The sequence below is a fragment of the Chiloscyllium punctatum genome, chromosome 9 (genome assembly GCF_047496795.1).
Source record: "Chiloscyllium punctatum isolate Juve2018m chromosome 9, sChiPun1.3, whole genome shotgun sequence".
In the NCBI taxonomy this organism is placed as follows: domain Eukaryota; kingdom Metazoa; phylum Chordata; class Chondrichthyes; order Orectolobiformes; family Hemiscylliidae; genus Chiloscyllium; species Chiloscyllium punctatum.
In genome coordinates this window covers 2,330,998-2,353,696 of record NC_092747.1, presented here as the reverse complement: position 1 = coordinate 2,353,696, position 22,699 = coordinate 2,330,998, and the positions used below count along the sequence as shown (strand labels likewise).

At 46.6% G+C, this 22,699-nt stretch overlaps 1 protein-coding gene across 8 annotated transcripts in view; it reads left to right on the top strand.

The window, feature by feature from the left end:
* The window catches only part of fhip1b (FHF complex subunit HOOK interacting protein 1B), a 179,838-nt gene that overhangs the window by 61,162 nt on the left and 95,977 nt on the right, over positions 1-22,699 (top strand). Inside the window, exon 1 of one of the 8 annotated variants that reach the window (XM_072576691.1) lies at positions 21,086-21,365. The exons of 6 other annotated variants lie outside the window; for them this stretch is intronic. The gene's annotated coding sequence lies outside the window, so the exon portion shown is untranslated. Of the gene's footprint in view, positions 1-21,085; positions 21,366-21,720; positions 21,746-22,699 lie in introns of those variants that run through there. One more of the 8 variants, XM_072576693.1, reaches the window with a different exon arrangement.

The window sequence follows — 22,699 nt, the reverse complement described above, 5'->3', positions numbered from 1 at the left end:
CTCCAATATACAAATCTTCCTTGGATGGTGACTTTCCTTATTCTTGCTTACTGGATAATCAAAAGCTGCTTGCATTTTCATAGCAAGAGTAAAACATCATAATGTGCTTCGTTTGATGTTATCCACAAAACCTTGGTCACTGAGGAGGTTTTAAGGAGTGTCTCCAAGAAGAAACCAGAGATTTTGGAAGGGAATTCCTGAACCCAGCGCCCAGGTAGTCAAAGGCATAAAGGCTGAAAACATCAGGGATGCACAACAGATGTGATTTGTAGCAAAGGCAAAGGTCCTGGTGAGTTGCAGGGCTGGAGGAGTGGTAGAGTGGTAGAGAGCAGTAGGAATATGGAGATATATGTACAATTTAACTTCAGGTGTTACCAGACTGAGAGATAATGTACGTCAGTCAGCATTGAGATGATGGATGGGTAGAATATGATGCAAGTCAGTGCAAGCTCAGAACTGTTTGTGATGAGCTGAAATTTGAGAACACTGCAGGAAAGAACAGTCGAGTTTAGTGTGAGAAACACATACATGGGGTTTCAATAACATATGAGCTGAGATAGAGATGGAGACCAGCAATGTCACAGAAATGGGAACAAAATCAGAAATTGCTGGAAGAGCTCAGCAGGTCTGGCAGCATCTGTGTAGAGAAAGCAGAGTTTCAGGCCTCAGTGATCCCTTTTTCAAGACTGATTGATTGTACTCGAAAAAGGTTGCCATTGTAGGAGAGGGGAGGGGGAAAGAGTAAATAGTAGGTGAAGACGAAGCCCAGAGAGAGGTAAAAACAGACAGGCAAAGGAGTGGGTAAAGGTCAGCCTGGGAGAGTGGATATCAGCTAATAGGGACCATTAGTGACTTGCAATGGGTTGTTTGTGGTAGAAACCCATGTGATAACTAGGCCCAGTGTATAGGTAAAGACATGGGAGAAGGTACACAGGCCATAAATTTATTGAACACCATGTGGAGTCCAGAAGGTTGCAGGGTTCCCAAGCAGTAAATGAAGTCTTGTTCTTCCAGCTTGCACTGGAGCACTGCAGCAAGCCTGAGACAGAGATGTTGGCCAGGGAACAGGGTGGGATGTTGAGATGGCAGGCAACTGGAGCTCTGGGTGTTTTTTGTGGCTAGAACCCAGGTGTTGTGCGAAGCAGTCACTCAGTCTGTGTTTCATCTCCCCAATATAGAAGAGACCACATTATAAACAGTGAATGCAGTGGACTAGATTGAGTGAAGTATTTCCAGAAGTGGGTATTGACAGTTTAGTGATGGAGCAAATACAGGGAGGAGTGCTGATCTCAGGGTCACATAGGGCAGCAAGGATGTAGACCCTAGTTTGGGTCCTGATGGTTGCTGTGGAGAGGGATAGAATCAGTGACTAATGAGTTCATGGCAGGGACAAAGACTATTCCCAGTAGTTGAGTTGAACAAATGTGACAAATCAGATAAAGTAGAGTGGTCAAGAAAGGACAGCACGTACATAAGAAATAGGTGAGGCTGAGAAGAGATCTTCGAGGAATAGTGAAGTTAATAGTTCAGGAATGGGAAAAGAAGTCCAGTAGTTCATTCTCCAGCTATAATTGTCTCGATAGAAATGAACCTATGCAAGGACATTACATTCAGCATGGACAATAAAGGAGACGTGTGTATAGAGGAGGGTGCTGTGTTCAATCATGTCAACATGCTGCTGAAAAAATGATAAGCAATACTGCACTGGTCACTGAGGTTTGCGGTTATAACTTTGAATGAAGAGTGGAAACATTGAAATAATTCAGAAATTACTTTATGAAAACTTGGCACAGATTTGGGAGATGACAGCACATTTGTGAATAAAGGATCTTTAGATTTCCAGAAGCAAAACAAAAAAAAAATGAAATACTTGCATTTATGTAGAGCCTTTCACATCCCCAGTACATCCAAAGTGCTGACCAATCACTGAAATAGTTTTGAAATGTAGTTACCGATGTACTGGACAAGTTAATTGTGACATGTGCATTTAGCCTCGATGAATATAACTGCAATCAAATGGATTGTGTGGGGCACTGACTCCTCCCTGTATTTGCTCCATCGCTGGCTGGTCAGCATTTATTACCTGTGCTTATTGCCTTGCGAAGATGGGGGTAAGCTGTCGTCTTGAACTGCTGCAGTCCACCAGCTGTGGGTTGCTTCATAATGCTCTGAGGGAATTCCAGGATTGTGACCCAGCAACAGTGAGGGAATGATGATACTTCCAAGTCAGAATGGTGAGTGGAATGGAGGGGAATTTGCAGGTGTTTGCCTTGTATCTACTGCCCTTGTCCTTCTATGTAGAAGTGTTCATGTGTTTGGGAGTGAGTTTGAAAGGTTAACTTCTGCAGTGTATCTTGTAGATAGTAGCAAAAGTGTGTGCTGAACATCGGTGCTGGAGGGAGTGGATGTGGTACTAGTCAAGTGGGCTGCTTTGTCCTAGATGGCATCAAGCTTATTGAGTATTGTTGGAGCTACACCCATCCAGGCAAGTGGGCAGTATTGCATCACACTACTGATCTTGAGTGTTTGATGGATACAGTATAGAGGGACCTTTACCCTGTATGTAACTCTGCACTGTACCATTTTTAAAAATCATTAATGGGATGTGAGCGTTGCTGGCTGGGCCAATATTTATTACCTATCCCTAGTTGCCACTGTAGTTCACTGGATTTGGGTACACCCACAGTACTGTTAGGGAAGGGGATCCAGGACCTTAGTCCAGTGACACTGGAGGAATGGCAATATATTTCCAAGGTGGAATGGTGAGTGGCTTGGAAGGGACCTTGAGCTGGGAGTGTTTAATGAAGACAGTGTCACGATGTTATATCTACCTGGCATGATGGGGACATTGTGGAGAGAGCTTTAATTTCAGTTTTGAAGGAGTAGAGAAAGCTTTACTCGGAATCTAACCATGTGTTGTATGTGTCCTGGGACCCTTTGATGGGGACAGAATTCCAATTTAAACAAAAAGAGGAAGTTTTACTCTGTTTCGAACCCTGTGCTGTACCTGTTCCTGGAATGTTTGATGGGGACACTTGAATCCTTAAGTGGAAAGTGTTCCCTCTGTCCTTTGCCTTAGAGAGCAAAGTCTGATGATCAGAGGTAACTTCAAACCAATCTGCTAAGTGACGTAGGAGGTGCTGTAAATCACTGACATTTTGCTTGGTATTTGCACAGGGCAGGCATATATTGAGTTTGAGGATTTTGAATTGCAGTAATTAAAGAATTTGCTGAGGCTCCATGTTGCTTGTTCCTCATGTTCGGACAGTATTCAAGGTCAGTGTGGTTCTATTCCACACTGAGCCCGAGCTCTCTTTGAGGCTGTATACATAGAATTTAGTGAGATACTCAACAGGACTGTAAACATCTGAATTAACAGGGACACATTGTTGGTTCAGGTGGACTCTTGAATCTGTTTCACTGACCCATATATACTCAGCAATTCAGTCAAGTTTCCAGAGCTGCCCTTCACTGTGATTCTACAGGTAGATCCTGGTGCCAGGATCTAACAGTCTTATTGACTGTTCCAGCTGTATGCTTGTGTTTTGGGTTGAAACTGTCTAATTAAAAGGTGTGTAACATTCAGAATAAAATCAAGTGGGACCCTGGGTTCTCATTGTAACCCTGTTATGTTGTACCCTTCACCTATCATTCCAAATGCCCTTGATTCAACTTGTTATTTTTCTGGCTCTCATCATAATCTCATTCATTGAATCATCTGTTCAGGCACTGAGAACTTCCTTGCTCGCTCCTTGCCACCCTCGCTCCTTGCTTTACTCCGTTCTCCTCCTCGTACCTCTGCCTGCCTCTCTTTCATCACTTTGTTAAACTTGTACCGGTAGCTGGCTGCACCATCCCTAGTTAACCCTTAAGAAGGTGGGGGAGAGCTGCCTTATTGAACCGCTGCAGTCCATGTGCTGCAGGTTTACCCACAATGCTCTTAAGGAGCGAATTTTAGGATTTTGACCCAGTGAATTGAATTGAATTTATTGTCCCGTGTACCGAGACACAGTGAAAAGCTTTGTCTTGTGAGCAATACAGGCAGCTCTCAGAGTTAAGTAGCATCAATAATAAATAATAGGTAAATAGTGGCAAAAACAAAATGCAGTTACAGGCGAATGTTAAGCGTTTGAGAGTCCATTCAGAATTGTAACAACGGTAGGGTAGAAACTGTTTCGAAACCTGCTGGTGCGTGTGTTCAGGCTTCTGTACCTTCTCCCCAATGGAAGAGGTTGTAGAAAAACATTGCCAGGGTGGGATGGATCTTTGAGAATGCTGGCGGCCTTTTCTTGACAGTGGGCCTGGTAGATGGATTCTGTAGATGGGAGGTTGGGTTTGTGATTGTCCGGGCCGAGTTCACCATTCTCTGTAACCATCTCCAATCCTGAATGGTACAGTTCCCATACCAGGTAGTGATACATCCAGACAGAATGCTCTTGATGGCACACCTATAAAATTTGGCAAGGGTCATGCCAAATTTCCTCAGCTGCCTGAGGAAGAAGAGATGTTGTTGGGCCTTTGTAACCAGTGCGTCCACATGAAGAGTCCATGAAAGCTTGTTGTTGATGACCACTCCCAGGCGCTTGACACTGTCCACTCGTTGCACCTCTGTGTTATTAATGTGGACGGGGGCATGAGTAACATGAAAGTGACACTGAAGGAATGGTGCTATATTTCCAAATCAGGATAGTGTCTTCCATTTCCCTCCCCTCAGTCGAAGTCACTCTCTTTCCCCCAAAACAAAGACTCTCAGAGCCTCAAATTTTGCCACCAAGAGACTTTAACCTCTTTCTCATTTTACTCTTTGGGGTGCTCGAAACTCAACCAAACACAGAGGACTCAAATCCCACTTCAACACCAAGAACCTGAATCCCAATTAAACACAGAAAACTCAAATTCCACTTAAACACAGAGAGCTTGAACCTCGCTCATACACGGGGAGAGCCCGACCCTCGCTCATACACGGGGAGAGCCAGACCCTCGCTCAAACACGGGGAGAGCCCGACCCTCGCTCAAACACGGGGAGAGCCCGACCCTCGCTCATACACAGAGAGAGCCCGACCCTCACTCATACATGGGGAGAGCCCGACCCTCGCTCATACACGGGGAGAGCCCGACCTCGCTCAAACGCGGGGAGAGCCCGACCCTCGCTCAAACGCGGGGAGAGCCCGACCCTCGCACATTCACGGGGAGAGCCCGACCCTCGCTCATACACGGGGAGAGCCCGACCCTCGCTCAAACACGGGGAGAGCCCGACCCTCGCTCATACACGGGGAGAGCCCGACCCTCGCTCATACACGGGGAGAGCCCGACCCTCGCACATTCACGGGGAGAGCCCGACCCTCGCTCATACACGGGGAGAGCCCGACCCTCGCTCAAACGCGGGGAGAGCCCGACCCTCGCTCATACACAGGGAGAGCCCGACCGTCACTCAAACACGGGGAGAGCCCGACCCTCGCTCATACACGGAGAGAGCCCGACCGTCACTCAAACACGGGGAGAGCCCGACCCTCGCTCATACACGGGGAGAGCCCGACCCTCGCTCATACACTGGGAGAGCCCGACCGTCACTCAAACGCGGGGAGAGCCCGACCCTCGCTCATACACGGAGAGAGCCCGACCCTCGCTCATACACTGGGAGAGCCCGACCGTCACTCAAACGCGGGGAGAGCCTGACCCTCGCTCATACATGGGGAGAGCCCGACCCTCGCTCAAACACGGGGAGAGCCCAACCCTTGCTCAAACACGGGGAGAGCCCGACCCTCGCTCATACACTGGGAGAGCCTGACCGTCACTCAAACGCGGGGAGAGCCTGACCCTCGCTCATACACGGGGAGAGCCCGACCCTCGCTCAAACACGGGGAGCCCGAACCTCAGCACAGTGCGGAGGATTTGAATCTCAAATCAACCTAACCCAGGAAACTTGAATGCCAGTACTGCACAGAGGAATCAAACCTCAATCACACATTTCCCCCCCCACCCCCCCCACCCCCACCCCCACCCCCAAGTGCAGCACAGAGGACTCGAACCACATCCAAACCAACCCTAGAGGACTTGAACTTCAATCACACCCCCCTCCCCCCAATGCAGCCGAGGACTTGAACCTCTGCCTGCCCGTGCGTTTGAGAAACTGTGTCAACTGAACTAATTACCATTCGAGCAATCTGTAGGAAAAGGAGAAATTGAGTGATGGGACCGTCTCTGGCACACAGGAATATCAAGAGGGACCAAGGTTTAAAATCTTACCTAGATGGCCCGTCCGTCTCGAGACACCGATATTCCAGGCGGCTGCTGACACTGTCCGAATGTAACTATCCGTTTGGATCCTGCCGACTCTGTCAATATTGTTGTCCTACTCTTCCTCCCCCCACCCCCCCCCACCCCGTCAAAGCAAAACACTCAGAGACACAGTATAGTTTTACCTCCTCCATCTTTAGTCCGGGCCCTGGAGGGAGAGAGAACGATTGCCCATGTGCACAGAGACATGAATTCACGGTCTTCTCTAGAATAGTAATTTCTCAATGAACTATGTAATCATTTTCAGGGACGAACATACATATTAAGGAACCATATAAATTAATTGGGTGATCGTTACAATCAACGAGTATCAATAGTAATGATTAAGCCATCTGTTGTTACACAATGAATAACTGGCTTCACGTAATGAATACTTTCCACCTAGTTAAACTAACCTCACATACTGAATGCTACCTCATCTTGTTAAGTGGCTCTACATAATGACTGCATTTCCACCTTGTTAACCCATTATCCTTTCCTGCAGCACCCTATTGTTAACTAAGTTCTTATCTGATCTGAATCATGCTCAGCTGAACCTCTTGTTTCACAAAACCCAGAACTTAACTCTTTCCCTGCCTGCATATCCAAATACACATTCTCAGCTTGGAGGAGAACCTGAAGGTGGTGGTGTTCCCGTGTATCTGCTGCCCTTGTCCTTCTAGATGGAAGTGGTTGTGTGTTTAGAAGGTGCTGTCTAAAGAGCCTTGGTGGATTTCTGCAGTGGATCTTACAGATGATCCATATTGTTGCTAATGAGCAGGGGTGGTGGAGGGAGTGCATGATTGGCATCAAATCCACATCAGTATGTGGATGTACATATGAGAGAAGGTACAAAGCTTGACCTACCCTTGGGAAATAAGGCAGGACAGATGACTGACGTGTCAGTGGGGGAGCACTTTGGGGCCAGCGACCATAATTCTATTCGATTTAAAATAGTGATGGAAAAGGATAGACCAGATCTAAAAGTTGAAGTTCTAAATTGGAGAAAGGCCAATTTTGACAGTATGAGGCAAGAACTTTCAAAAGCTGATTGGGGACTGGAAAATGGGAAGCCTTCAGAAATGAGATAACAAGAATCCAGAGAAAGTATATTTCTGTTAGGGTGAAAGGGAAGGCTGGTAGATATAAGGAATGCTGGATAACGAAAGAAATTAAGGGTTTGGTTAAGAAAAAGAAGGAAGCCCATGTCAGTTACAGACAGCAGAGTGAATCGTTAGAAGTAGGAGTGTACTTAGATTAGATGAGATTCCCTACAATGTGGAAACAGGCCCTTTGGCCCAACCAGTCCACACTGACCCTCCAAAGGGTAACCCACCCAGACCCATTTCCCTCTGACTAATGCACCTAACACTATGGGCAATTTAACATAGCCAATTCACCTGACCTGCACATCTTTGGATTGTGGGAGGAAACCCTTGCAGACACGGGGAGAATGTGCAAACTCCACACAGACAGTCATCCGAGGCTGGAATTGAACCTGGAACTGTGAGGGTACTTAAGAGGGAAATCAGGAGGGCAAAACGGGGACACGAGATAGCTTTGGCAAACAGGGTTAAGGAGAATCCAAAGGGATTTTATAAAAACTTTTAATGACAAAAGAGCAACTAGGGATAGAATAGGGCCCTTCAAAGATGAGTAAGGCAGCCTATGTGTGGAGCTGCAGGAGACTATGGAGATACTAAATGATTATTTTGCATCATTGTTTACTGTCGAGAAGGACATGGAAGATAAAGAATGTGGGGAAATAGATGGTGCCATCTTGGAAAACATCCATAGAGGAGGAAGTGCTGGATGCCTTGAAACACATTAAAAGTGGATAAATCCCCAGGACCTGATCAGGTGTACCCTCGAACAAAGAACATTACAGCACAGGAACAGGTCCTTTGGCCCTCCCAGTCTACCCTGATCCAGATCCTTTATCTAAATCTACTGCCTATTTTCTAAGGATCTGTATCCCTTTGCTCCCTGCCCATTCATGTATCTGTCTATTGTTCCTGTCTCCACTACCTCCTTTGGCCACACGTGCCAGGCACCCACCACTCTCTGTGTAATGAATTTTCCATGCATATCTCCCCTAAACCTTTCCCCTTTCACTTTGAACTTGTGGCCCCTAATAATTGAGACCCCCACTCTGGGGGAAAAAGCTTGTTGCTCTCCACCCTGTCTATACCTCATGATTTTTGAGACCTTATTCGGGCCCTCTTCAACCTCAGTCTTTCTAATGAAAATAATCCTAATCTACTCAATCTCTCTTCATAGCTAGCGCCTTCCATACCAGGCAACATCCTGGTGAACCTGCTCTCCAAAACATCCACATCCTTTTGGTAATGTGGTGACAAGAACTGTACGCAGCATTCCAAATGTGGTCAAACCAAAGTCCTACACAACTGTAACATGACCTGCCAACACTTGTACTCAATACCCCGTCCAATGAAGGAAAGCATGCCATATGCCTTTTTGACCACCTTACTGACCTGCGTTGCCACCCTCAGGTAACAATGGACCTGAACACCCAGATGTTTCTGTACATCAATTTTCCCCAGGGCTTTGCCATTTATTGTATAGTTTGCTCTTGAACTGGATCTTCCAAAATGCATTTGCATGGATTGAACTTCATCTGCCATTTCTCTGACCATCTCTCCAATCTATCTATATTCTGCTGCATTCTCTGACAGTCCCCTTTACTATCTGCTACTCCACCAATCTGCAAACTTGCTAATGAGGCAACCGACATCTTCCTCCAAATTATTTGTGTACATTGCAAACAACAGTGGTCCCAGCACAGATCCCTGTGGGTTGCCACTGGTCACAGGTGTCCATTTTGAGAAGCTCCCTTCCACTACTACTCTCTGTCCCCTGTTGCCCAACCAGTTCTCTATCCATCTAGCGAGAACATCCTCGCCCCCATGCGACTTCACATTCTTCATCAGCCCAACATGGGGAACCTTATCAAACACCTTACTAAAGTCCACGTGTATGACATCTACAGCCCTTCCCCCGTCAATCAACTTTGTTCCCTCTTCAAACACTGTGGGAACTGATTGCTGGGCCCTTTGCTGGGATATTTGGATCATCAATAGTCACAGGTGAGGTGGTGGAAGACTGAAGGTTGTCTAACTTGGTGCCACTTTTTAAGAATGGTGGTACAGAAAAGCCAGGGAATTCTAGACCAATGAGCCTGACATTGGTCATGGGCAAATTGTTGGAGGGAATCCTGAGGGACAGGATTTACATGTATTGGGAAAGCAAGGACTGATTAGAGATAGTCAGTATAGCTTTGTGCATGGGAAATCATGTTTCACAAACTTGATTCAATTTTTGAAAAGGTAATGAAAAGGATTGATGAGGGCAGAGAGATAGACATGATCTGTATGAACTTCAGTAAGGCGTTCAACAAGGTTCCCCATGGGAGACTGGTTAGCAAGGTTAGATCTCATGGAACATAGGGAGAACTAGCCATTTAGATACAGAACTGACTTGAAATAGAAAACAGAGGGTGGTGGTAGAGGGTTGCTGTTCAGACTAGAGTGCCACAAGGATTGGTATTGTGTCCACTGCTTTTCATCATTTATAAAAATGATTTAGATATGAGCACAGGAGGTATAGTTAGCGAGTCTGCAGATGCCACCAAAATTGGAGGTGTAGTGGACAGTGAAGAAGGTTACCTCAGATTACAACAGGATCTTGATCAGATGGGCCAATGGGCCGAGAAGTGGCAGATGGAGTTTAATTCAGATAAATGTGAGGTGCTGCACTTTGGGAAAGCAAATCTTAGCAGGACTTATACACTTAATGGTAAGATCCTCGGGAGTGTTGCTGAACAAAGAGACCTTGGAGTGCAGGATCATAGCTCCTTGAAAGTGGAGTCGCAGGTAGATAGGATAATGAAGAAGGTGTTTGGTATGCTTTCCTTTGTTGGTCAGAGTATTGAGTACAGGAGTTGGGAGGTCATGTTGCGGCTGTACAGGACTTTAGTTTGGCCGCTTTTGGAATACTGCATGCAATTCTCGTCTCCCTCCTCTCAGAAAAATGTTGTGAAACTTGAAAGGGTTCAATAAAGATTTCCAAGGATGTTGCCAGGTTTGGAGGATTTGAGCTATAGAGAGAGGCTGAACAGGCTGGGGCTGTTTTCCCTGGAGTGTCAGAGGCTGAGGGGTGACCTCAGAGGTTGATAACACCATGAGGCATGGATAGGGTAAATAGGCAAAGTCTTTTACCTGGAGTGGAGCAGAGGTTTAGGGTGAGAGAGGAAAGATTTAAAAGGGATCTAAGGGACAACTTTTTCACACAGATGGTAGTGCCTGTATTAGCTGCCAGAGGAGGCCAGTCCAATTACAAATTTATAAGGCATCTGGATGGGTTTATGAATAGGAAGAGTTTAGAGGGATATGGGCCAAGTGCTGGCAAATGGGACTAGATTGGGTTGGGATATCTGGTCGGCATGGACGGGTTGGACTGAAGGGTCTATTTCCATGTTGTACATCTCTATGACTCTCTGTACGTGGGCTGCTTCTTCCTAATTGGTGTCAATCTCCTTGAGCCTAATTTGATCTGCAGTCATCCACTCCAGGCTTGTGTCTTGTAGATGATGGACAAGCTTTTGGGAGTCAGAAGGTGACTCGATGCAGGATTCCCAGTGTCTGACCTGCTCTCTTCGGCCCTTCCTCATGAAGGGCTTTTGTCTGAAACGTCAATTTTCCTGCTTCTCGGAAGCTGCCTGACCTGCTGTGCTGTTCCAGCACCACTCTAATCTCCAGTATCTGTGATATCCACTTCTGCCTAGTTCAGTTTCTGGTCAATGGTTACCCCAAGCATATTGATCGTGGGGAATTCAGCCATGATAATGCCAGTGTATATTAAGGAATAATGGTTAGATTCTCTCTTGTTGGCGATGGTCATTATGAGGGGTATGGACAGGCAGATGTGATCATTGACTGGCACTCTTATTGTGTCACTGTTACTTGCCTGATCCTGGATATTGTCCAGGTCTTGTTGCATTTCAACTGGACTATTTTAGTATCTGAGGAGTTCTGAGGTGTGCTGAACATCACAATCATCAGCAAATATCTCCACTTCTGAACTGAGGATGGAAGCAAGGTCATTGAAGCAGCTGACAATGTTTGAGCCATGGACAGTATAGCAAAGAACTCGGGGTTTCTGTGGATCTGTGTTCATGTTCCTACCTCTGACCCATGAGAAGTCACCATTCATGATCCCTCAGATACTGAAACAGTCCATCCCTAGAAGAAAAATGGTAACAGTAGAAGGTTGTTTGTGTGGCTGGAGCCCAGTATGCAATGATGTAGCACAGAGATCAGTGCTTTGTCTCTTATTGTTTGTGATATTCATCAATGATGGAGATGAGAATGTGAAGGGGAATGATAAGTAAGTTTGCAGATGACACAAACATTAGCTCGGTGGCTGACAGTGAGGAGGCGGGTTTTAGGCTGACAGTGAGGATATAAATGGATTGTCAGGTGGAAGGTCAGTGACAGATGGAATTTGACCCTAATAAGTGTGGAAGAAGGAACAAGACAGGGGAGTACTGAATGAATAGTATACTGAATAGAAGCTCCTAATCAGAGAGATGTTCAGGTTCTTGTGCACAGATCCCTGAAGGTAGCAGGAAAGATTATTCGGGTAGCTAAGAAAGCATATGGGACAATTGCTTTCATCAGTTGTGGCAGAGATGATAAGAGCGAGGATGTCATGTTTTAGCTGTACATAACTTTTGTTCAAGCCACAGCTGAAGTACAATCTGTAGTTCTGTTCATTGCACAATAGAAAGGATGTGATTGTACTGGAGGGGGTGCAGAGGGGACTCACCAGGATGTTGCCTGGGATAGTGGGTTTGTCCTAACTACTCTGTGGGCAGTAAATGCTGGCTTAGCCAGTGACACCCTCATCCTGTGCATGAATACAAAAATGGGGCATTTCAGCCTCTATTTTTCAATATTTTTCCAATGTAATGTGTCCTATTGCTTTCTTTGTTTTTGTTATAGCTGTAGTAACCTGTGTATTTTTACTTCGGTTTTGTGGAGAATGGCAACTTGTATACTTCTCAGTGTACTCCGGTATTCCTGTACCTGAGTACACAGCCAATAAATTCTAATTTTAGCTTTTAGTGATCTGTGCATATGTACTCCCCAATTCTATTGCTCTTTTACCACATTTAGATGTTTTATTTCCAAGGAGAATGTGGTCTCTTTATTCCCCTTAGCCCTATTGCTGCTGGAACCGAGTGGCTTAGTATGGGCAGTTAAGAGTGAAGCCATTGTAGTGGATCTGGACTCTATGGCCAAACCAGATAAGGATGGCGGAATGCCTTTCCTAAGGACATATTGAGCCAGATTTGTTCACAACAGTTGACAGATGGTACATGGTCATTGTCAAGCTAGCTTTCAATTCCAGATTTTCATTGATTAAGATGTCACCTTCTGGTTAGGGTGGATTGGCCATGCTAAATTGCTCATAGTGACCAGGGATTTGCGGGCTAGCTGGATTAGCCATGGGAAATACAGGGTTGCAGGGATAGGGTAGGAAGGTGAGTTTGGGTGGGATGCTGTTCAGAGGGGCGGTACGGACTCGATGGGCCAAATGGCATGCTTCCACACTGTAGGGATTTTATGATTCTAACAAGATGTAATGTCTCAATTATCTGTGTGAAATTGATTTTTCAATCATATGCTTATTCTGCAAGTTTAGTAATGTCTTGTCGCTGTTCTCCTCACTATTGACTGTCGTAATTTGGTCTCAGTCTCTAATGAGAAATTGTGGGGTTCTTTTTCCAGTTGAAGTTGGTACTGTAAATTGTGGACAGTAATTTTTACTGTCTAATTTTTATGGAACACCATTTTCCATTTCTGTCACTCTGAATATCTCCCCTTTCCTCCCACTCACAGCTTTTTGTCCATTCTGCCACTTACCCTTTCTCACTACATGCTGCAATCTTCCACATTATACAATGGTCTACCTCACATTGCTCCAGGAAAGGAAAGTATCTCAAAAATTTTAATAATAAATTATGCAAGCTGTTTCACATTGTTACTATGCAGTGGCGACGTGAGAGGTATTTTTCAATAACGAGATTGTGCTGTAGGCCCACAAAGTTTTTTCTTTGCTGCACAATTAAACAACGTTGTGTATGGATTTCAGTGCCATACATTCAAGCAATCGACTGATTGAACCATATTGCATGCTCCTTCAGTTGTTTGCAATAGACACAGTATATGTTATACGGAACTGTTGTCTGCTTGCAAAATGCAAAACAAAATGTCTACTGTTAAATGTTATTCCATGATTGGGCAACACTTGCTGAGCAACCCCAAGCGCATCAGTCATATGCTAAGAACCAAGATGCTAACAACCACACTAACAACCGAGATAATCAGCCGAGCTTTTAGCATGTTGATTTGCACTCGTTAGAAGTTGCACGTCCATTCACACGCAGAGACCTTACAATAAAAATGCATGTGTTTAGGCCTTGCACTTTTTTGTTTAGTCACCCAGGAACTTGGGGAGCCTCAAGTTCCTTGTTGCTTTATCCATCACAATGCCTCAGCCAATCATAACCAACTTGTCAACCAATCAGCACATTTTTCCCATAGTATACATTGTGTAAATATTTGAAATTTGATATTCCCACATTTGTCCAGCTAAGTGCAGGATGGATAGTTTTGGCAATATTCTATTACCCTGCACCTTGTTGAAGATCTTTTTGTAAATCTATATGTTACAGCTCCAATACATCCAGCTGGGGCCTAACCAGAGATGTATAAGGGCTTAGCATTTTGTCCTGTGTTTTTGATGGAAAAGCACAGCAGGTCAGGCAGCATCCAAGGAGCAGGAGAATCGACGTTTCGGGCATAAGCCCTTCTTCAGTAATGAGGAAGGTGTGCCAAGCAGGCCAAGATAAAAGGTAGGAAGGAGGGACTTGGGGGAGGGACGTTGGAAATGTGATAGGTGGAAGGAAGTTAAGGTGAGGGTGATAGGCCGGAGAGGGGGTGGGGGGCGGAGAGGTCGGGAAGAAGATTGCAGGTCAAGAAGGCGGTGCTGAGTCCAAGGGTTGGGACTGAGATAAGGTGGGGGAGGGGAAATGAGGAAGCTGGAGAAATCTGCATTCATCCCTTGTGGTTGGAGGGTTCCTAGGCAGAAGATGAGGCGCTCTTCCTCCAGGCGTCCTGTTGCCATGAGCTGGCGATGGAGGAGGCCAAGGACCTAAATGTCCTTGGTGGAGTGGGAGGGGGAGTTGAAGTGTTGAGCCACGGGGTCGTTGGGTTGGTTGGTCCGGGTGTCCCAGAGGTGTTCTCTGAAACGTTCTGCAATTAGGCGGCCTGTCTCCCCAATATAGAGGAGGCCACATCGGGTGCAGCGGATGCAGTAAATGATGTGTGTGGAGGTGCAGGTGAATTTGTGACGGATATGGAAGGATCCCTTGGGGCCTTGGAGGGAAGTGAGGGGGGTGGTGTGGGCGCAAGTTTTGCATTTCTTGCGGTTGCAGGGGAAGGTGCCGGGAGTGGAGGTTGGGTGGGTGGGGGGGTATGGACTTGATGAGGGAGTCACAGAGGGAGTGGTCTTTTCGGAACGCTGATAGGGGATGGGAGGGAAATATATCCCTGGTGGTGGGGTCCGTTTGGAGGTGGCGGAAATGACGACGGATGATACGATGTATATGGAGGTTTATCGGGTGGTAGATGAGGACCAGTGGGGTTCTGTCCTGGTGACGATTGGAGGGGCGGGGTTCAAGGGCGGAGGAGCGGGAAGTGGAGGAGATGCGGTGGAGAGCATCGTCAACCACCTCTGAGGGGAAATTGCAGTCTTTGAAGAAGGAGGCCATCTGGGTTGTTCGGTATTGGAATTGGTCCTCCTGGGAGCAGATGCGGCGGAGGCGAAGGAATTGGGAATATGGGATGGCGCTTTTACAGGGGGCAGGGTGGGAGGAGGTGTAATCTAGGTAGCTGTGGGAGTCGGTCGGTTTGTATTAAATGTCCATGTTGAGTCAGTCGCCTGAGATCGAAATGGAAAGGTCTCGGAAGGGGTGGGAGGAGTCTGAGACGGTCCAGGTAAATTTGAGGTCGGGGTGGAAGGTGTTGGTAAAGTGGATGAACTGTTCAACCTCCTTGTGGGAGCACGAGGTAGCACCGATACAGTCATCGATGTAGCGGAGGAAAAGGTGGGGGGTGGGGCCAGTGTAGCTGCGGAAGATGGACTGTTCCACATATCCGACGAAGAGGCAGGCATAGCTGGGGCCCATGCGGGTGCCCATGGCTACTCCTTTGGTTTGGAGGAAGTGGGAGGATTGGAATGAGAAGTTGTTCAGGGTGAGGACCAGTTCAGTCAGTGGAAGGAGGGTGTCAGTGGAAGGGTACTGGTTGGTACGGCGGGAAAGGAAGAAGCGGAGGGCTTTGAGTCCTTCGTGATGGGGGATGGAGGTGTATAGGGACTGGATGTCCATGGTGAAGATAAGGCGTTGGGGGCCAGGGAAGTGAAAATCATGGAGGAGGTGGAGGGTGTGGGTAGTGTCCAGAATGTAGGTGGGGAGTTCTTGGACTAAGGGGGACAGCACCGTGTCGAGGTATGCAGAGATGAGTTCGGTGGGGCAGGAGCAAGCTGAGACAATGGGTCGGCCGGGGCAGTCAGGTTTGTGGATTTTGGGCAGGAGGCAGAAACGGGTGGTGTGGGGTTGTGGGACTATGAGATTGGAGGCGGTGGATGGGAGATCCCCTGAGGTGATGAGGTTATGGATGGTCCGGGAGATGATGGTTTGGTGGTGGGAGGTGGGGTCATGGTCAAGGGGGCAGTAGGAGGAGGTGTCCACAAGCTGGCGTTTAGCCTCAGTAATGTAAAGATCGGTGCGCCAAGCTATCACTGCGCCTCCCTTGTCTGCCAGTTTGATAGTGAGGTTGGGGTTGGAGCGGAGGGAGTGGAGGGCTGCACGTTGCAAGGGTGAGAGGTTGGAGTGGATAAAAGGGGTGGACAGGTTGAGGCGGTTAATGTCGCGGTGGCAGTTGGCTATGAAGAGATCGAGGGCGGGTAAGAGGCCAGCACAGGGTGTCCAGGTGGATGGGGTGTGTTGGAGGCGGGAGAAGGGGTCATCAGAGGGTGGGCGAGAATCCTGGTTGAAGAAGTAGGCACGGAGGCGAAGGCGGCGGAAGAATTGTTCGATGTCTCGTCACGTGTTGAACCCGTTAATCTTGGAGCGTAGGGGGATGAAGGTGAGGCCTGATCTTTCATCCTCAGAGAAGGGAGGTCTGGACGGGTGGTGAAAATACAGCAGGGCTGGGAGCTAGGACCTGGGACCTGGTGTGGGGCTGGAGCTGGGCGTGTGGGTGGAGTTAGGCGTGGGGGCGGAGTTGGGTGTGGGGGCATTCCCAACGCCCTTCCCCCAAGTCCCTCCTCCCTACCTTTTATCTTAGCCTGCTTGGCACACCTTCCTCATTCCTGAAGAAGGGCTTTTGCCTGAAACGTCGATTCTCCTGCTTCTTGGATGCTGCCTGACCTGCTGCGCTTTTCCAGCAACACATTTTTCAGCTCTGATCTCCAGCATCTGCAGTCCTCACTTTCTCCTAGTCCTGTGTTTTTGACATGCTAATAGTTGTCAATACTCCAGGAGACTAGCCAGATTAGCTGGAGTAGCACAGTGTCTATATTTCTGGACTAATAATTTAGGCATCCAGAGGGCTTAAAATTTGACTCTTACCATAGCAATTTGATAATCATACAATTGTTCATCTCACGCTGGCTCTCTGTGAGCGGACCTCCACTTATCCCATGTTTCTGCCTTTTCTCCAGAGCCCTGCACATGGTTTACTTCAGATAATTCTCAAATCCCTTTTCAAAGCCACAGTTGTGCCTCCCTCCACCACACACTCAGGATGTGCCTGAGGCGCCCTGACCATTTGCTAGATAAAACATTGTACCTCATGTTATTTTTACTTATTTTGCCATTCATCTTAAGCTGGCACTGTTGTTCATTTAAAATCTGGAATAGTTTTCTTATAAGTGAAAGTAATAAGGATATGGGCCAAAGGCAGGTATATGAAGTTAGGCCACAGATTAGCCATGATCTCATTGAGTGGTAGAGCCAGTTCGAGGGGCTGAATAGCCTACACCTGTTCCTGTGTTCCATGCTGGGAACACAGGAGCAGGGTGAGACCGTTTACCCCTTCCCAATCCTTATGGTGTAACTTCCTCAGTCCTCTGATTTACCATTATTCTTTGCCAAATTGTAAGGTTTTGTTTCAATTAGTTACTGTCCTTAACTTAAGTAGTTAACCACAGTTGGTTTCTCCCTGGTTCGGTTCCTTTTGCTCCAAGAGATATATCTTTGCTGTGAGTCCTGAACTAACATTTAGATTTTTGCCATTGTTCTTCAACCATCTCTTTGACTAAACTTATTTCTCAGTCCGCTTCTGACAGCTCTGCCCTCAATCCTTTGTAATTACTGTTATTTAAACTTAGCATATTTGTTTCCAACCAAAGTTCCTTCCTCTCAAACTGGTAAATTCTACCATGTTATGGTCAATGTTTCCCAAGGTATCTTAAACTCAGACATAATTTTAAAAACCTGCCCTGCCCCACTATTCCTTATTAGGTTCAATATAGCCTGATTCCTGGAAAGATCCACAACAAACTGTTCCAAGTAGTTTCTATGAAATCTTCTTTCTGGCTACCTTTATCAATTTGATTTTCCCAATTTCTAAGAAGATTAAAGTCACTCATGATTTATGTATTGCCTTTTTATGATCTCCTAATTTATTTTTAGTCCTACAGAACAGCTACTGTTAGGGGGCCTATAGACACTCCCACCAGCGTCGTCTTCCCCCTGTCATTCTTTAGCTCCACACATATGGATTCTATGTTATCCAGTCCTAGATAATTTCTTGTCATTGTATTTATTTCATCTTGTACTGCCAATGCTTCGCTACCACCCTTCCCTTCCTGCCCGTCTTTTTGAAATGTCTGAATATCTAATTCCTAGTTTCGGTCTCCCTGTAAGCATTTCTCTGCAATGGTGAAAAGAACATACCCATTTTCCAGTGTTTGTGCCATTAATACATCGGTTTTGTTTCAAATACTATGCACATTTGGGTAATTTTTTTCACTACTTGTTTCCCCCTTTGACAGCTTTTGCTGCTGTTTTTTAATGCATGTTCATTATCACTTCCTGTTTTACTCTGGATGTCATTATCAAAATAGTTGCCTTGCAATGCCACCATATCTTTTTGCTTTATAAACCTAGATATTCCCCAGCCTGAGTACCCAGTGCCGTATTTAATCTGAACAGCTCTCTTCTCTTGCAGCACTGGTGCCAGTGCCTCATGAACTAAACCCTATTTCACTCACACCAATCCCCGAGTCATGTACTTAACTCCTTTACTTTATTTTCCTTATGCCAGTTAGCCCGTAGCTCAGGTGATAACCCAAAGATTATTGTCTTGGAGATTCTGTTTTTAGTTGAGCTCTTAACTGTTCAAAGACTTTCAGCAGAACCATTTTGCAACTCTCAAAACACATAATAATATCAGTGCAGGAGAAAGCCATTTGAGCCACAGTGTTTTTGCCAGCTCTATGAGCATTTTAACTCTGTGTCAAGCTCCTACCTTTTCCCTGTAACCCTGTATATTGTTTCTATTTAAATAATCATCCAATATCCTCTTGAATGTCTGCAATTGATCCTGCCTCGATCAGAACTCCAGGCAGTATATTCCAGACTCTAACTACTTGCTGCATAAAATCATTCTTTGTTAACTTGTATTTGCTTCTTTTACAAAACTGTGTCCTCTGGATCTTGTTCCATTTACATTTGGGAACAGTTTCTCCCTCTCTGATCAGTCCAACCCCACACGATGTTGAACATTTCTATCAAATCTCATCTTACCCTTCTATTCTGCACATTCTCTAGTCTGTTCTCATAACTGAAGTGCCTCATCCCTGAGACTTTCTATTTCTTACACATGAGACTAGGAGTAATCTAGAGGTTGCTACTTTAGAAATCCCGCTTGCTAATTTTCTACCGAGCTAGTTAAATTCTGATTGCAGCACTACAAACCCTTCCTGTTGATGCCATTAATCCAATGTGGATCATAACTTGTGGCTGTTCCCCTTCCCCCAGAAAACTGTCTTGTAGCAGTGACATCCCTGACCCCAGCACCAGGGAGGCAACTCAGCATCTAGGAGGCACATTGATGACATCAGGACTGACCCTCTGACAGTGCGGCACTCCCTCAGCACTGACCCTCTGACAGTGTGGCACTCCCTCAGCACTGACCCTCTGACAGTGTGGCACTCCCTCAGCACTGACCCTCTGACAGTGTGGCACTCCCTCAGCACTGACCCTCTGACAGTGCGACACTCCCTCAGTACTGACCCTCCGACAGTGCGGCACTCCCTCAGCACTGACCCTCTGACAGTGCGGCACTCCCTCAGCACTGACCCTCCGACACTGCGGCACTCCCTCAGCACTGACCCTCTGACAGTGTGGCACTCCCTCAGCACTGACCCTCTGACAGTGTGGCACTCCCTCAGCACTGACCCTCTGACAGTACGGCACTCCCTCAGCACTGACCCTCCGACAGTGCGGCCCTCACTCAGTACTGACCCTCCGACAGTGTGGCACTCCCTCAGCACTGACCCTCTGACAGTGCGGCACTCCCTCAGCACTGACCCTCTGACAGTACGGCACTCCCTCAGCACTGACCCTCTGACAGTACGGCCCTCACTCAGTACTGACCGTCTGACCATGCGGTACTCCATCAGTACTGACCCTTCGAACTGTGTGGTACTCCATCAACACTGACCCTTCGACAGTACAGTACTCCCTCAGTACCGAGTCTCGATTTTGTATTTTTGTCTCTGGGGTGGGGCTTAGACTCTCTGAACCACAGCTAACATTTGTGAAGAGAACAGAAAAGTTTTCGGAGGAACCCAACTTTTAGGACCAGTGTTTTGAGGGGCTTGGAGTATGTCGTAGTGCTGTCAGTCCATTAGTGATAAACTGTGATTTATCAGATGCCAGTTCAGTTAGTGCTGTTTCTATAATGCACCATGCAGATCAGTACCCCAGTGAGAGAGAGAGTGTTGTGTGTGTGTGTAAGAGAGAGAGAGAGAGAGAGAAAGACAGAGAGACCTATACTCCAGTGAGAGTTACTTTCTCTGTATGTGGGAACCTGTACCCCAGTGAGAGTTGATGTGTGTAGGTCTGTACCTTAGTGAGAGTCAGTGTGCATGGGACTGTACCCTAGTGAGAGTCAATGTCTGTAGGACTGTACCCCAGTGAGAGTCTATATGTGTGGGACTGTACCCCAATGAGAGTCAGTGTGTTTGTGGGACCCCGTACCCCAGTGAGTCAGTGTATGTGGGACTGTACCCCAGTGAGAGTCAGTGATGTTGGGACTGTGCCGCAATGAGAGTCGGTGTGTGTGTGTTGGGACTGTACCCCAGTGAGAGTCAGTGTGAATGTGGGACACCGTACCCCAGTGAGAAGGTGAACCCACACTCCAGTGAAGGGAAGCTGGTGATTGGAAACTTGTGAAAGCCTTTTATTTGTCTTTTCCAGAGTTGCTTGGTGTAGGGTAGCCCTGTTGTGCAGTTTCCAAAACCAGGATCACCTCCTTGAGGTGGGAGTGAATAAACCCTTTGGAAACTCAGGGAAAATATGATCTTGAAAGTGAAGTGTGGAAAATGCTACCATTTACATGCAGCATCTTTGAGGTGAACGTGTCATTGCATTCAAAGGAAGTTGGATAAACAGATGAGGGAGGATTACGCAAGAGGATCAGTGGATGGTTTGAATCAAATGCGTAGGCTAGTTTGCACTGAATGCCCTGTTTGTGATGTAAAGTTAAATTCTATCTTGAAAAAAAGAGTTGTTGCAGCAGAAAATGAGCTTCAAAGATCTGCCCCCCCGATTCCTTCTGTTCAGGAATTCCTGACAAGAAACATATGATTTATTCTGCATGCCCTTCACTGTAAGTGTGTCAGTGATTTGGAAGATTCGGGAGTGAAATTACACTGTGTAACACATCAAGACGCCTCCTGAATGGAAGGAAATTAAATCTATGTTTCAGGTAGGACTCCTGCAAACACCTGTGAAGTATGTTTCAAATAGATAGTTTAAGAACAGAGGTTATGTTCAGGAAATGCTCTTGCACAATGGGGATTTATTTCTTGAAGCCTAGCACTGCTTTGCATTAGAGAGAGGTTTTTGCTTTATGAATAGTGTGCTGAATGCCTGTGGTCTCAGGTTTGCTGATTGGTACCAGCATGAAGAAGGAGGGGAGAGAGGGGCTTGTTGTTGTAATTTCTGGATGAAATGGTCACAGTGGGAGAGTAGAGACTGGAGATTGAGTGCAGTGAGTGTGTATAGCCCCAGCTCGGGCTGAAGAGTGCTGTGTGTGCTGATTAATACAGCTGCCTGCCTCACCGTTCAGAGGGTCTATTGGCGATGGTGATATTTACTGCTTCTGTGCATTCTCCTTGACTGCCATGTATTCGTGCTGTGGCTGATTGCTGTGTTCATTTCTTTGCTGAATGTCATGCAGCAGGAAAGGGTGAATTGTGTTCAGTGGGCCGCGAGCTGGCCTGTTTCCTGTCAGGGTGACATTAGCTGCTGTGAAAGGAATCTCATCTTTATTGAAACACCTCAGCAGTGCCTGGGGCCTAAAGTCTCACTGAAAAGGGAGTGTTTGCAGCAAACTGCTTGGGTGGGGAGGCTGTATGTGTCTATTTACAGGGTTACTTCAGAAATATATTCGTGTATTTCTGTGTAAAAGGAGTCAAGCTGTGTCTATGTTGCGGTGTATTTCTGTATGTGAATATCAGTATGAAATTCAGAGTATGTTTGCATGTGTGTCAGCATTTACAGGGAGTTCCCTGTAATCAGTAATTATGTGGTCATTGAGGAGTCTTATCTGTGTTGACAGGGGATCAGTAGTGATAGTGTCAGTATTTACAGGGTCCCAAAGAGTGTGTCAGTATTTTCAGACCGTCTGCCAGGAGTGTGTCAGTCTTGATAGGTGGCCCAGGGAGTGTGTCATTATTTACAGGGGATCCCGGGGAGTGTGCTATTATGTACAGAATGTCCCCGGGGGAGTGTCTCAGCATTTACAAGGGGTCTTGGAGTGTGTCATATTATTTACAGGGTTCCCCAGGGACAGGGTGTCAATATTGGTTGGGGTCCAGGGGAGCATGTTAGTATTTACTGAGGTTCCCCAGGGAGTGTGTCAGTATTGTTGGGGATGCTGGGGAGTGTGTCAGTATCTATTTCCCCCCCTCCGTCTACCCAGGGGGTGAGTGGGGTGGGGGGTGGCAGAGCATATTTTGCAGTGGGTACGGGGGTGAGTATCTTTAATGGAGTGCGTCAGTATTTACAAATGTCTGCGCGGATTGTATCAGTTGCAAT